Source organism: Coregonus clupeaformis, chromosome 33 (genome assembly GCF_020615455.1).
Source record: "Coregonus clupeaformis isolate EN_2021a chromosome 33, ASM2061545v1, whole genome shotgun sequence".
NCBI classification, from domain to species: domain Eukaryota; kingdom Metazoa; phylum Chordata; class Actinopteri; order Salmoniformes; family Salmonidae; genus Coregonus; species Coregonus clupeaformis.
Genome location: NC_059224.1, coordinates 41477647 through 41491358, shown reverse-complemented (window position 1 = coordinate 41491358; position 13712 = coordinate 41477647). Strand labels below are relative to the sequence as shown.

Below are 13712 nucleotides of genomic sequence, written 5' to 3'. Positions count from 1 at the left end.
CAGGCCCAGCCAATCAGAATGAGTTTTTCCCCACAAAAGAGCTTTATTACAGACAGAAATACTACTTTCATCAGCTGTCTGGGTGGCTGGTCTCAGATGATCCCGCAGGTAAAGAAGCCAGATGTGGAGGTCCTGGGCTGGCGTGGTTACACGTGGTCTGCGATTGAGAGGCCGGTTGGACTTACTGCCAAATTATCTAGAACGACGTTGGCTTATGGTAGAGAAATTAACATTCAATTCTCTGGCAACAGCTCTGGTGGACATTCCTGCAGTCAGCATGCCAATTGCACGCTCCTTCAAAACTTGAGACATCTGTGGCATTGTGTTGTGTGACAAAACTACATATTTTAGAGTGGCCTTTTATTGTCCCCAGCACAACGTGCACCTGTGTAATGATCATGCTGTTTAATCAGCTTCTTGATATGCCACACTTGTCAAATGGATGGATTATCTTTGCATAGGAGAATGCTTACTAACAGGGATGTAAACAGATGTGTACAACACTTGAAGTCGTGAAGACATTTATTTCCCATCAGTACAAAACAGGGTTAATGAGACCACCCTCATCCCAGTGCCCAAGAAAAACAAGGTGACATGCCCAATTGACTATCACACTGTCACGCTTTCCTTGGTCATCATGAAGTGCTTCTAGAGGCTGGTCATGGCCCACATCAAGCCCAGCATGCCAGGCACATTGGACCCACTCCAATTTGCCTACCGCTCCAACAGATCCATGGAAGATGCCATGTCCATCGCTATTCATACAGCCGTAACACATCAGGACAAGAAGAACACGTATATGAGAATGCTGTTCATTGACTACAGTTCAGCATTCAACACTATTGTTCCCGCCAAGCTCGACACCAAGCTCAGATCCCTGGGTCTGGATACCACCCTGTGCAACTGGATTTCCTGACGGGCAGTCCACAGGCTGTGAGGATTGGCAACAACACTTCCTCCACACTGACTCTTAACACAGGGGCCCCCCAGGGGTGTGTCCTCAGTCCTCTGCTGTACTCCCTGTTCACCCACGACTGCATGGCTTTGCACGACACCAACTCCATCATCAAGTTTGCTGACAACACCACCGTTGTAGGCCTGATAACCAACAACGACGAGTCAGCCTATAGGGAGGAGGTAAGTGAACTGGCATTGTGGTGTCATGACAACAACCTCTCCCTCAATGGCAGCAAAACAAAGGAGTTGATTGTTGACTTCCGGAAGCAGAGGAGGGAACATGCCCCAATCCACATAAACAGGACTGTAGTAGAATGAGTTATGAGTTTTAAGTTCCTTGGCGTCCACATCACGAGGACTTGTCATGGACCAACAACACCATCACTCTTGTTAAGAGGGTGCAACATCATCTCTACTTCCTAAGGCGGCTGAAGAAATTCGGCATGCCGCCCCGGGTCCTCTCCCAATACTACCACTGCACCATCGAGAGCGTCCTAACCGGTTGTATCACGGCTTGGTACGGGAATTGATCCGTCCATGACCGCAAGGCCCTCCATCCAGGACATCTACTCGAAATGGTGCCTGAGGAAGCCATGCAGCATGATCAAGGACCCTGCACACCCCAGCCACGAGCTGTTTTCTCCTTTACTGTTGACAGGCGGTATCAGAGCATGAGGTCTGATACCAACATGCTCAGAGACAGTTTCTATCTACAATCAATCAGACTGCTGAACACTTGATCTGGACTGACCACCTGCTCTGATTCTCCACACCTTAGAACTCATGCACACACCCACACAGACATACACACACACATATACATTTATGCTACACGCACATCACAACTGTTGCTACCAGACTCTTATTATACTGCTAAATGTATACACTTTCCCCCAATCCTCCCCTTCCCTAATACATGTGTAAATATTGGACTACAAATTGCGCCTTCCTGTATTATACAGTGAGGGAAAAAAGTATTTGATCCCCTGTTGATTTTGTAAGTTTGCCCACTGACAAAGAAATTATCAGTCTATAATTTTAATGGTAGGTTTATTTGAACAGTGAGAGACAGAACAACAACAAAAAAATCCAGAAAAACGCATGTCAAAAATGTTATAAATAGATTTGCATTTTAATGAGGGAAATAAGTATTTGACCCCCTCTCAATCAGAAAGATTTCTGGCTCCCAGGTGTCTTTTATACAGGTAAAGAGCTGAGATTATGAGCACACTCTTAAAGGGAGTGCTCTTAATCTCAGCTTGTTACCTGTATAAAAGACACCTGTCCACAGTAGCAATCAATCAATCAGATTCCAAACTCTCCACCATGGCCAAGACCAAAGAGCTCTCCAAGGATGTCAGGGACATGATTGTAGACCTACACAAGGCTGGAATGGGCTACAAGACCATCGCCAAGCAGCTTGGTGAGAAGGTGAAAACAGTTGGTGCGATTATTCGCAAATGGAAGAAACACAAAATAACTGTCGATCTCCCTCGGCCTGGGGCTCCATGAAAGATCTCACCAAGTGGAGTTGCAATGATCATGAGAACGGTGAGGAATCAGCATAGAACTACACGGGAGGATCTTGTCAATGATCTCAAGGCAGCTGGGACCAGCTGGGACCACAGCTGGGACCAAGAAAACAATTGGTAACACACTACGCCGTGAAGGACTGAAATCCTGCAGCGCCCGCAAGGTCCCCCTGCTCAAGAAAGCACATATACAGGCCCGTCTGAAGTTTGCCAATGAACATCTGAATGATTAAGAGGAGAACTGGGTGAAAGTGTTGTGGTCAGATGAGACCAAAATCGAGCTCTTTGGCATCAACTCAACTCGCCGTGTTTGGAGGAGGAGGAATGCTGCCTATGACCCCAAGAACACCATCCCCACCGTCAAACATGGAGGTGGAAACATTATGCTTTGGGGGTGTTTTTCTGCTAAGGGGACAGGACAACTTCACCGCATCAAAGGGACGATGGACAGGGCCATGTACCGTCAAATCTTGGGTGAGAACCTCCTTCCCTCAGCCAGGGCATTGAAAATGGGTCGTGGATGGGTAATCCAGCATGACAATGTCCCAAAACACACGGCCAAGGCAACAAAGGAGTGGCTCAAGAATAAGCACATTAAGGTCCTGGAGTGGGCTAGCCAGTCTCCAGACCTTAATCCCATAGAAAATCTGTGGAGGGAGCTGAAGGTTCGAGTTGCCAAACGTCAGCCTCGAAACCTTAATGACTTGGAGAAGATCTGCAAAGAGGAGTGGGACAAAATTCCTCCTGAGATGTGTGCAAACCTGGTGGCCAACTACAAGACAAGTCTGACCTCTGTGATTACCAACAAGGGTTTTGCCACCAAGTACTAAGTCATGTTTTGCAGAGGGGTCAAATACTTATTTCCCTCATTAAAATGCAAGTCAATTTATAACATTTTTGACATGCGTTTTTCTGGATTTTTTTGTTGTTATTCTGTCTCTCACTGTTCAAATAAACCTACCATTACAATTATAGACTGATCATGTCTTTGTCAGTGGGCAAACTTACAAAATCAGCAGGGGATCAAATACTTTTTCCCCCTCACTGTACTTATGTAAAATGTAGATTCTATTCTACTGCCATTTACTTTATGTTTGTATTCTTATCTTGTATTATTTCTTATCGTTGTTGCACTGTCCAGAAGGAACCTGCAAGTAAACATTTCATTGGACAATGTATACCATGCGTCTCCCTTATATACACAACTAATAAAACTTGAAACCTGTTGTGTTGGCGTAGTTACCAGACCAGTGGGAGGAGATGTTGATGACAGTGATGAGCCCCTGTGTGATCTCAACAAACAGCCGCTGTGCCAACACTATGCCTGATGACGACAACCAGATGACATTCTTCCATCCTGGATCACAGTAAACACACACCTAGTCTCTCTCTGTGTACAGTTGAAGTCGGAAGTTTACATACACCTTAGCCAAATACATTTAAACTCAGTTTTTCACAATTCCTGATATTTAATCCTAGTAAAAATTCCCTGTCTTAGGTCAGTTAGGATCACCACTTTATTTTAAGAATGTGAAATGTCAGAATAATAGTAGAGAATGATTTATTTCAGCTTTTATTTATTTCATCACATTCCCAGTGGGTCGGAAGTTTACATACACTCAATTAGTATTTGTTAGCATTGCCTTTAAATTGTTTAACTTGGGTCAAACATTTCGGGTAGCCTTCCACAATCTTCCCACAATAGGTCGGGTGAATTTTGGCCCATTCCTCCTGACAGAGCTGGTGTAACTGACTTTGCTCGCACACACTTTTTCAGTTCTAACCACACATTTTCTATAGGATTGAGATCAGGGATTTGTGATGGCCACTCCAATACTTTGACTTTGTTGTCCTTAAGCCATTTTGCCACAACTTTGGAAGTATGCTTGGGGTCATTGTCCATTTGGAAGACCCATTTGCGACCAAGCTTTAACTTCCTGACTGATGTCTTGAGATGTTGCTTCAATATATCCACATCATTTTCCTTCCTCATGATGCAATCTATTTTGTGAAGTGCACCAGTCCCTCCTGCAGCAAAGCACCCCCACAGCATGATGCTGCCACCCCCGTGCTTCACGGTTGGGATGGTGTTCTTCGGCTTGCAAGCAACCCCCTTTTTCCTCCAAACATAACGATGTTCATTATGGCCAAACAGTTCTATTTTTGTTTCATCAGACCAGAGGACATTTCTCCAAAAAGTACGATCTTTGTCCCCATGTGCAGTTGCAAATCGTAGTCTGGCTTTTTTGGCGGTTTTGGAGCAGTGGTTTCTTCTTTGCTGAGCGGCCTTTCAGGTTATGTCAATACAGGACTTGTTTTACTGTGGATATAGATACTTTTGTACCCGTTTCCTCCAGCATCTTCACAAGGTCCTTTGCTGTTGTTCTGGGATTGATTTGCACATTTCGCACCAAAGTACGTTCATCTCTTGGAGACAGAACGCGTCTCTTTCCTGAGCGGTATGACGGCTGCGTGGTCCCATGGTTTTTATACTTGCGTACTATTGTTTGTACAGATGAACGTGGTACCTTCAGGCATTTGGAAATTGCTCCCAAGGATGATCCAGACTTGTGTAGGTCTACCATTTTTTTTTTGAGGTCTTGGCTGATTTCATTTGATTTTCCCATGATGTCAAGCAGAGGCACTGAGTTTGAAGGTAGGCCTTGAAATGCATCCACAGGTACACCTCCAATTGACTCAAATGATGTCAATTAGCCTATTAGAAGCTTCTAAAGCCATGACATCATTTTCTGGAATTTTCCAAGCTGTTTAAAGGCACAGTCAACTTTGTGTATGTAAACTTCTGACCCACTGGAATTGTGATACAGTGAATTTAAAGTGAAATAATCTGTCTGTAAACAATTGTTGGAAAAATTATTTGTGTCATGCACATAGTAGATGTCCTAACCGATTTGCCAAAACTATAGTTTGTTAACAAGAAATGTGTGGAGTGGTTGAAAGACTAGTTTTAATGACTCCAACCTAAGTTTATGTAAACTTCTGATTTCAACTGTATGTTTGTTGCGCGTGAGAGAGAGTAATGGGTCTGTATATGCAAGTATGTGTGTAGTGTAGGATATACATTGTGTATATGAGTCTACTCTAAGTCTGTATACACCCTATTACATACCTGTGTTTTGTTTGCACACACTTTTCTCTGTGTGTGATTTAGTGCAGTGTTTTGTGACATCCCTCTCTCTCATCTCCAGATATTTAGTGCTACCCAGACCAGTGTTTTGAGGCAGGGACGGGCTTCACTCTGTACTCATTGATAGATAGCTTAGATTAATTGGGACAGAGCTCATGTCGTTGTTTTAGGTGGAATCTTATGTTGAATGATCCATTTTATATTTTTGCACATATCTTTGTTCTACTTGTCCTCTTTCCACAGATGGCTCTGGCTTGCTGATAACATCTGATCTGATGAGGCTCCCTATGTGAGTTGACTCCTGTATTACTGCCTGTACTCAATAAAACTTCCAATGCCAAATTAAAATAATTTGACACTGTAATTTGATAGACAATGGTAGTTCCCAATCAGACAATTACTATAAAACAAATATGTTTTCCTCAGTTACATTTTTGGTGAATGCATGCCGTTGCTTTGTCCTCAGTCCTGAATGCTGTGTGTACCATGATGACATGTTAACCTGAGTTTAGCTTGTTAATCAAATTAATTTCAGTTTACATTATATTATTTGGCACTGGTTATGTACTGTTAATGTAGCAGGTTCTCCCCTTCGTGTCTCCATATAATTCAAAATCCCCATATGCTGCGTGTGTGTGTGCCCTTGGGCTTAATAAAACCCCTTAATATTGGATCCTGCCTTCATCTCAATTCATGCACTCTCTCTTAACTAGCCCACTAGTCCTTCCTTTCTTTCACTGTTATCATCGTTATGCAATTATTATATGTGTACACACATGTTATTTCCAACAATGGAGTCATTATATTTAGCTATATTACAATTATGGCCAGGACCTAGTGTATGATGAATGAACTTGTTAGATCACAGCCACATTATGCCCATACTCCACGTGAAGTAAAAAATCAATTAGTCACTTAGATTTTTTTTCCCAAACAAAATAAAATGTTTTGCATTACACCAACAAAAACACGGATGAGCATTCTTTGTCATGTTTCTAAAACAATAAACGCATTACTAGTAAGAAGTAATGTGGTATATTGTTTAATTTCATTTTTTGTGACCGGAGTCTTTTAACAAAAATATCAAAAAAATGTTCACCTGCCCCTTTAAGGGCAGGAGGTTACCATGGTAACACAACTCAAGTCTTGTTTCTGCCTGTGAGATTGTCTGACTAGTAGAAGAATTGTCTTCTCTTCCCTAGCAGTTGAAACTCAAATATTGAAAAACAACCTAGCTTGTGAACAAAACAATGTAAATTGCCAAGAAACACAAGGACAGAGTCTCGCTTCAGTAGACTTTTGTTTCAAGTAAATTAGTCCTACTTTTATGCCCTTCACGTATGCACAGCCTCCAGCCAGGCAGTGTTGCAGCGCAAGGTGGAATAGGCTATATAGGATTCGTAGTTCTTTGACTTTGTGCGATGAATTTACCCGCTATGAAACAAAATGGCAGAAATACTTTGAAAACAGCTACTGCAGCATTTATTTTACTATAAATGTTATCATACTTGACTATTTCTACACACAAAAAAAAAAACTGTGGAGCCCTGACCACCCGCCAACGTGGCTGGTGTAATAGGCATCTTACCCGCCAATGCCAAAATTGACCCGCATTTGGCAGGTAGCGGGTGTTCATTTTAGGCCCTGCATGTTCATTTTAGGCCCTACAGACGAACATTGCTGGCTAAGAAGTAATTAGTTAGCTAGCTAACTTTAGCAAGTAGATTCTACGCAGCTGAAAGTACAGTATAGCTATTTAATTGCTTATGTATCAAGTTGAAGCTGGGTTTCCCAAGTCGTTTGGTGCTTACTTTTCAAGCCGGCTAGCAAGCTTAACAGACAGCTTTGAAGTGGATCCAATCCAAGAAGACTCAACCAATCACACAACACAACACTGGACTGGCCAAAGGCCAGTATTTGTTAGTTTGTCCATTACTCCAGTGTAAGTGACCAATCTAAAGTTTCTAGACACGCACCCGCCTCTAAGCCCGCCCCCCCACCAGCCTGAAATCCAATCGGAAAACAATAGAAATTGAAACCCAAAAGGTGCCAAGACTTGAGAGAGCAAATTGAGAAATTGAGAGTGAAAACTTGACAAAGACGTGACTATCGATGCTTTCAAATGTATTTTGAATCATGCTTCTTTGCTTACGTTTTTTGTTTTTAAATTATTCAGACATTTTTCTTTTTGATCTGCGGCAATGTCACCCAAAGTCACACTTGCAAGCTCTCAAGTGTGGCCTGTCCGCTCGCGGGACACATCCTCTGCTCTCTAGACCTCATTTCTGCACTCTCGACTGGTCTGTGCGCTTGCGGCACTCATCCTCTGCTCGCGGCACTCATCCTCTGCTCGCGGCACTCATCCTCTGCTCGCGGCACTCATCCTCTGCTCGCGGCACTCATCCTCTGCGCTCTCGACTCTATGCTGCTCAATTATGTTTTATCTTGCTCGACAGCGCCATCTCGCGAGCAATGGACTTTAGAGGCTAATTTGACGCGATACACTAGTAAAACTAAATGCATGCTCTTCAACCGAACGCTGCTTGCACCCGCCCACCCGACTAGAATTACTACTCTCGACGGGTCTGACCTAGAGTATGTGGACAACTACAAATACCTAGGTGTCTGGTTAGACTGTAAACTCTCCTTCCAGACTCACATTAAGAATCTCCAATCCAAAGTTAAATCTAGAATCGGTTTCCTATTTCGCAACAAAGCCTCATTCACTAATGCTGCCAAACATGCCCTCGTAAAACTGACTATCCTACCGATCCTTGACTTTGGCGATGTCATTTACAAAATAGCCTCCAACACTCTACTCAGAAAATTGGATGTAGTCTATCACAGTGCCATCCGTTTTGTCTCCAAAGCCCCATATACTACCCACCACTGTGACCTGTACGCTCTTGTTGGCTGGTCCTCACTACATGTTCATCGTCAAACTCACTGGCTCCAGGCCATCTATAAATCACTACTAGGCAAATCCCCACCTTATCTTAGCTCATTGGTCACCATAGCAACACCCACCCGTAGTATGCGCTCCAGCAGGTATATCTCACTGGTCATCCCCAAAGCCAACACCTCCTTTGGCCGCCATTCCTTCCAGTTCTCTGCTGCCAATGACTGGAACAAATTGCAAAAATCTCTGAAGCTGGAGACACTTATCTCCCTCACTAACTTTAAGCATCATTTGTCAGAGCACCTTACCGATCACTGCACCTGTGCACAGCCCATCTGAAATTAGCCCGCCCAACTACCTCATCCCTATATTGTTATTTATTTTGCTCATTTGTACCCCAGTATCTCTATTTGCACATCATCTCTTGCACATCTATCATTCCAGTGTTAATACTAATTGTAATTATTTTGCACTATAGCTTATTTATTGCCTTACCTCCATAACTTGCTACATTTGCACACACTGTATATATATTTTCTGTTGTATTTTTGACTTTATGTTTTGTTTTACCCCATATGTAACTCTGTGTTGTTGTTTTTATCGCACTGCTTTGCTTTATCTTGGCCAGGTCGCAGTTGTAAATGAGAACTTGTTCTCAACTGATTTACCTGGTTAAATAAAGGTGAAATAAAAAAATAAAAAAATAAAAGCTAGCATTATCATCTACAAACCAAACACACTATCTTGTCAACAATCTGCATATCTAGCTTTAGCTAGCTAATGTTATCTAATTGAAATAAAGGCATTGGGCATCTTGTGGGGTTTATGCAGTGTAGCTAGATGATGTAGCTATCGTTACCTTCCTTTGGGTACAAAACAGTCCGAATACAGATGTTAGCTAGCTACCTAAGTAGCCGTGTTAGCTTGCTTGAACATTGAACACACTAAGGTTAGCAACAACGTAGCTAGCAGGCAAAAAATGCAATCCAACACTACCAGTCCTTGAGAACGGTGGCCATTTCGGCGTCACTCTTCCACTTTTCAAAATGAATTCCAATGTTCATCCGGTTTCTGGATTGGTCATGAGCAGTCTTTTTCTCGCTTCTTTTTCTCTTTTGGGGTCGAGTTGATTCAGATCCAAGAACCGAGAATGGCGTTTGTTTCTGTCTACATTTTCTGAAAATGTTGTCCCTGCTACCAGGACAGTTAGCTAGCTTGTGGACTTCATCTGCTCTGTGTTTGATTCTGGCAGCTGTAGACGTTCCCTTTCTCACCAACTCTGGAGCCATGGCAGCAGGGTCATTCGAGTGGGCCGAATTTAGCGCAAAGACACACCTTGCCCAGAAGGCCATCCCAAGGCTCAACCTCCTTGTTTTCGTTCAAAGTGAAAACACAACACAAGAAGTGGAGTAGCATGGGGGTGCCCACGACCTGCGGATTCAATCTTTAAGTCCACAAAATAGGGCTAAACATTGGATGTTGTAATAGTATTTTTTTTAAAGGTATGCATGATGTGGCACATAATTATGCCACAAAAAGGTAAACTAAAAAGAACACTGTCGCGATAAGATCACCCTAAAGAAAATACTTGTCACACACACGCAGATGCACACACACACACACAAACACATAGGGCTATATTATCAAATTGACTGATAGCCTAATTCTATAAAAACATTTTTTTTACATTTTTGTCATTTAGCAGACACTTTTATGCAGAGTGACTTACAGTTAGTGCATTGAACTGCATATCACAGCCATAGTAAGCTAATGTTTTCCTCAATAAGCAGCTACCAGCAAAGTTAGTGCTAGTAAGAAAAGACAAGTGTGAGTGTTACTTCGCTATAATATCCAGTACAGCCAGCCTGTCTTGAACTAGTGTGGGGGTAGGAACTCTAGAGAGGTCCCAGCTAACAATTCTAAGGAGAGAGAATGTTTAATGTTCCCCTAATGTTTGTGTCCAGTTTTCCGTTAGTTAGGGGATCATTCTATCTACGTTAGCAAAAACCTTCTGAGAACCTTTTTAGCATGTTTTGGAGTTAGAGTTAGAAAAACATCCCTTTAATGTCAAACAGAACATACCCAGAACATGTTTACCATGTTCTCAGAGTATACAATATTAATGTTCTAGACATTTCATAGGACCTTGCAAGAACATTCATGTGACCATTTATTTATTTACCCAATTGGTAGTTACGACCTTGTCTAATCGATGCAACTCCCCAACAGGCTTGGAAGAGGTGTCCTCCGAAACATGACCCGCCAAGCTGCACTGCTTCTTAACACACTGCTCGCTTAACCCAGAAGTCACCCGTACCAATGTGTTGGAGGGAACACAATTTCGACTGACGACAGCTTGCAGGCACCTGGCCCACCACAAGGAGTTGCTAGAGCCCAATGAGCCAAGGAAAGCCCCCTGGAAAAACCATCCCCTAACGCGGACAGCGTTAGGCCAATTGCGCGCCGCCCTATGGGGCTCCTGGTCACAACCCCAGGCTGTAGTAGTGCCTTAGACCGCTGCGCCACTTGGGAGGACAGGATAATATTACATCAATGTCCCACCAAACATACACAGAACATGGTTGCCGTGTTCTAGACACGTTTCATGAGAACATTCATGTTTCCAGTTTTCTGTGGGTTAGGAGAATATTCCATCAATGTCCCACCAAACATGTCATGTTCTCAGAACATAAGATATGAATGTTCTAGACACGTTTCATGGGAACATTGCAGTAACATTTCTGTGTATCAGTTGTCAGGGCGTCACCTGATGGTCCCAAAGAAAGCCCTGATTGGTGAATCACTGATCCATTTCAGCTCTTTGTCTGTGGGCAAGGTTAGGGATACTTACACAAACAGTGCTTTTAAACATACTGTACAGTGTTTTCAACTGACATATTTGACACACTGATTACATTGTTCATGTTCATTTATACAGGAATTATTATTCAACAGTCCTCATCTGGGATTTGAACTTACAACCTCCTGGTTCACGGTATGCCAATGTTCTTGCTACGCCACCATGTCCGTGTCATGTATTGGTTAATCAGACTTTTCTCATCATTGATTTGATTTACTTATTTCAGAAATGTAAGGGCTTTCAGTATAGTTGTCTGATGTTGGTGGGGCATGTTAACCTGTTTTAATGATACTTCTGAATCACTATGATCAATAAAAGTTTTTCTTGAGTGTACTTTTAACAGAGCTGAGATTTACTGTGCATTCACCCCATTGTTTACAGCCTTACACCTATCAAGTTATTTCAGATCTACACAAGTGCCTAGGGAGGAGGGGGTAGGGTTTCTTCTAGACAGGACAGAGACTAACTTTACTGGCCCAGTAAGCAATCGCCCTAGACATATCCCTTATTGGGACAGTGGTTAGGGTGTTCATCATTGCTGCTGGTGGCCTGGGTTTGATCCACTAGGGGAAATAATGTCATTATTTGCCAACAGTTACAATGCACCTATCTGATCTAATTAAAATGAGTTTCTCATTGAAATATGGGAATCTGTAGGATTTCCACTTGGGCACAGATTATGACCACATTTACACTACCTCATAAATTATCAGTATTTATTAATTCTACATAGCTGAGCATCTCAAATAGAACTTTTGAAATCTACACCACATGTACCACGTCGAACAAACGTGAGCTTTTGCCCAATTGTTGTAGAAAGAGCTGATCTGATTTGTCAAAATACCAATAAGTGGAAAAAGATCATAATTGGGCTGCCTGTGTAAACGCAGCCATTGAGAAACTCATTTTATCTAGATCAGATAGGTGTGTTGTCACTGTTCCCAAATAACGACATTAACATATTTAGCTAAGAATGTGAAAGTAGGGTGATTCCCCTAGCGGGTCTCAAACCCAGCAGCACCAATGACAAACGCCATAATCACTATCCCAATAAGGGATATCTCTAGGGCATGTGCTTATTGGGCCAGTATAGTCAGGCCCTGTCCAGAAAAAAATCCTAGGCACTTATGTAAATGAAACAACTTTATAGGTGTAAGCAATAGGGTGAATGCACTTTGAAGTAAATCTCAGCTCTGTTAAAGTGGCATTATGTGACTTTTTGGGCAACCAGACCAAATTCAAATAGAAATGTGAGTTATACATCTGTCATTCGCATTGTAAGCAAGTCTACGAAGCGGTAGATCTGTTCTATGTGCCCTATTTATATGCTTCAAGTTCTTAAGTTTCGTTTTTGCATCTTTTACTTTTGGTTTTGTACACCAGCTTCAAACAGCTGAAAATACAATATTTTGGGTTATGGAAAATATATTTCACAGTGGTTTAGATGGTACAATGATTCTCTACACTATACTAGCTTATTTTGTCACAAACTGAAATTAGGCGAACTATTAAAATTTTGCTAAATAGGAAATGGCTGAGCGATTTCTGCATAGTGCAACTTTAAAAGTACACTCACAAAAAAAACTATTTTATTAATCATAGTGATTCAGGATTATCATTAAAACATTAACATGCTCCACCAACATTAGACAACTACGCAGAAAGCTCTTAAATTGTTGAAATAAGTAAATCAAATCAATGACTGGACATGGTGGCGTAACGGGAAGATCGGAGTACCGTGAACCAAGAGGTTGTGAGTTCAAATCCCAGGTGAGAACATAATATGAATAATAATTACTGTATAAGTGAACATGCACAATGTAATCATCTACTTCAAAGTGTGTAAAATATATAAGTTGAAAACACTATGTTAAAAGCACTGTGTGTGAGTATCCCCAACCTTGGCAACAGACAAAGAGCTATGAATTGATCAGTGGTTCACCAATCAGGGCCTTGATTGGCTCGGAAACAGCAACAAGTTGTAATTAAACTTTTTGGAAGGAGAACGTTTCTTTGGGACCATCAGGCGACGTCCTGACAACTGATACCCAGAAATGTTCCTGCAACATTCCCATGAAACGTGTCTAGAACATTGATATCTTATATTCTGAGAACATGGCAACCATATTCTATGTATGTCTGGTGGGACGCTGATGGAATATTCTCCTAATCCACAAAAAACTGGACACATGAATGTTCTTGCAACGTTCCCATAAAATGTGTCTAGAACATTCATATCTTAGATTCTGATAAAATGGTAACTACGTTCTGGGTAAATTCTATTAGACAATAAGGGAATGGTCTCTTGGAAATATT

General features: G+C 42.0%; 1 protein-coding gene across 2 annotated transcripts in view; it reads right to left on the bottom strand.

Moving 5' to 3' along the window:
• LOC121549132 (zinc finger and BTB domain-containing protein 1-like) overlaps positions 1-13712 on the bottom strand; it is a 29441-nt gene that overhangs the window by 14560 nt on the left and 1169 nt on the right. The window lies entirely within an intron of this gene.